Source organism: Scyliorhinus canicula, chromosome 20 (assembly GCF_902713615.1).
Source record: "Scyliorhinus canicula chromosome 20, sScyCan1.1, whole genome shotgun sequence".
Classification (NCBI taxonomy): domain Eukaryota; kingdom Metazoa; phylum Chordata; class Chondrichthyes; order Carcharhiniformes; family Scyliorhinidae; genus Scyliorhinus; species Scyliorhinus canicula.
In genome coordinates, this window is record NC_052165.1 from 90,149,890 (window position 1) to 90,153,138 (window position 3,249).

A 3,249-nucleotide genomic window follows, 5' to 3' on the forward strand; every position below is an offset into this window, starting at 1 on the left:
CTGAACTAACGATCGTTATCTCCACCTTAACGCATCACGTCACGACCAAAAACGCAAGTATCTGGAGCAGGAGTGGGCCATTCGGCCCCAGAGGACGCTCTGCTATTCGATGAGGTCATGGTGATCTGGTTGTGGCCTTCCTTGCGCAGCCCCACGCCACCCACACTCCTCCCCCTCTGTTCCTCCTCCCCGCCCTCCCCGCGCTCCCCATGGTCCTCGATCACAATTCTGTCGAACTCGGCCTTGCGTTTATTTGTGCACAGCAGCCTCCACCGCTCTCGTCATCCATCCCCTTGAGGGAAGAAATTCTCTTCAGTCTTCATCGGGAGGACCCCCTTCATAGAATCTGTGCAGAGCAGGAGGAAGCCATTCGGCCCATCGAGTCTGCACCAACCCTCCTAAACAGCACACCCTTCCCAGGCCCAATCCCCGACCTATCCCCGTAAACCCACCTTAGCTTTGGATACTAAGGGACAAATGAAATGAAATGAAAATCGCTTATTGTCACGAGTAGGCTTCAATGAAGTTACTGTGAAAAGCCCCTAGTCGCCACATTCCGGCGCCTGTCCGGGGAGGCTGGTACGGGAATGAGCATGGCCAATCCGCCCAACCTTCATACCTTCCATTACACCCAATGCATTGACTATCTCCGCAGTCACCCTGGGGTGCTGGCATCAGCCCCAGGGGGGGGGGGAGGGAGGGGGATAGAGGGGGCGGGATGTCAGCTTTGAGTTCCAATCATTTTCTCACTACCCTTACCCTGGCGATTGTAAATGTTTCAAGCTCCTCCCTCTTTGTCACCTCTTGACAATTATTTCTTGGGATGTGCACTGGTGCCTTGGCCACTGAGGAGATTCAAAACACCCGCTCAATTTGCCCACTCAATTCACCCGCTCAATTCACCCGCCCAAAAACCCATTCAATTCACCCGCCCAATTCACCCGCTCAATTCACCCGCCCAAAAACCCGCTCAATTCACCCGCCCAAAACCCCATTCAATTCACCCGCCCAATTCACCCGCTTATTTCACCCGTTCAATTCACCCGCTCATTTCACCTGCTCAATTCACCCACCCAAAAACCCGTTCAATTCTCCCGTTTATTTCACTCATTCAATTCACCCGCTCATTTCACCCGTTCAATTCACCTGCCCAAAAACTCATTCAATTCACCCACTCATTTCACCCATTCAATTCACCTGTTCAATTCACCTGCCCAAAAACCCATTCAATTCACCCGCTCAATTCACCCGCCCAAAAACCCATTCAATTCACCCGCCAAATTCACCCGCTCAATTCACCCGCTCAATTCACCCGCCCAAAAACCCGCTCAATTCACCCGCCCAAAACCCCATTCAATTCACCCGCCCAATTCACCCACTCATTTCACCCGTTCAATTCACCCGCTCATTTCACCTGCTCAATTCACCCACCCAAAAACCCGTTCAATTCTCCCGTTTCTTTCACCCATTCAATTCACCCGCTCATTTCACCCATTCAATTCACCTGTTTAATTCACCTGCCCAAAAACTCATTCAATTCACCCACTCATTTCACCCATTCAATTCACCTGTTCAATTCACCTGCCCAAAAACCCATTAAATTCACCCGCTCAATTCACCCGCCCAAAAACCCGCTCAGTTCACCCGTTCAATTCACTCTCTCAACTCACCCATTTAATTCACCCGCTCAAAACACCCTAGAATTGGTGGAGCAAAACCCTTCCAATTGGCTCAACAAGCAGCCAAAAGATGTACATTGGAGCAGGATGAGGCCATTCATCCCCTCGAGCCTGTCCCACCAGTCAGTGAGAACATTGCCGACCTGTTGCCTAACTCCATAAACCTGCCTTTGGCCCAGATCCCTTTGCTTAACAAAACCTCGATCTCAGATTTAAAATTAACAAGAAGAACCTCAGCATACAGATTGTGACGAGGATCCCATCCTCGGAGGGCGTTTTGCGCAGTGCTGGCTGGGGCGGCAGGGAGAGGGTGTTGACAGAGAATGGGGAACCTGGTCTGTGCTGTCTGGCAGGACGGGGTCTGATTGGGCCAGTAACGCCGGCTCCACAGAGATCCAGCTTCGAGATTTCAGGGGCTGCCCCATTTGTGTTAGAAACGCCAGGGAATTTCCTGAGAATGTCCCTCCTCCCCTCACAACCCCGGATCCCCCAAAAGCACCCCCCTCCAGAGCGCCCCCCCCCCCCCCCCAGCCAGCGGGTCCCCCTCAATCGCTTCATATTTTGTGGAAGTTTTTGTAAATCTCGTTGGCGCGACGTCACGTCTGCGAAAGATGGGGGGCTCTTTATCGAGGGGTGGAAAACAACTGGTGGGGAAGCCCCTCAGGCATACATTACTTTATTTAAATTAATTTAAGTGAGGTTCCCACGGAAACCTGGTGATGTCACTGATAAGGGGCCGGGGGGGGGGATCAGAAAACGTGATCTCGGGCCGCCGAAATCCCCTTTGTCGCGGTCTTGTGGAATGACCCCCAGGCCGCTATTTCCGTCCACATCAACTCTCCCCTGTTAGCTGCAGGACATTTTTCAGAACTTTCTGTTTATTGTTAAGGTGATTGGTGAAGGAATCAATGATCTGTCACAATCCTAGTTGGTGTTAGAACTGGACGGGAAGTTCCCAGAATGGAACCCTGACTCAATAGGCCACATAACTTTCACTTTTTGTGTAAAAGGCAGAGGAACTGAGTCACAGGATGGCTAATTAGCTTTACCAACAAAAAATATTCATGAAACATGAAAAAAATGGATTATGATACAATACCCCTTTACTGCCTCCTTAGCTTAACACAAATTATAAAGTACCCTTTGAGCTACAATGATCTCATTAACACAAAGTCCCTTCAATCACATAGGCTGCCTGTGGTCAAATACAACCCCCCCCCACCCCCTCCCGCTCTGAACCCAGGTTTCAGTTGTTATGGGCCAGGGTTTAGAGAACCCCAAAGTGTACCATGGAGTTACTAGATTGTGGTTATGTGGAGCACACGGCCCACTCTACAGGTGTGGTACAGCAGAAATGGTAAATTATTTTTTAAAGCAAAACAATGTTTATTCTATGAACTCAGTTAACCTTTTTTAAAACATACAGTGACCATCAATTCAAATAACACCCCCAAAGAATACAACACTCTACGTAATCCTTAAACTTTCCTTTTAACATCCATAAGACAAAAACCCTTTTTACAGAAGCACGTCAGGTTTAAATTCTCTACTGAGAGCAGTTATCACTCTG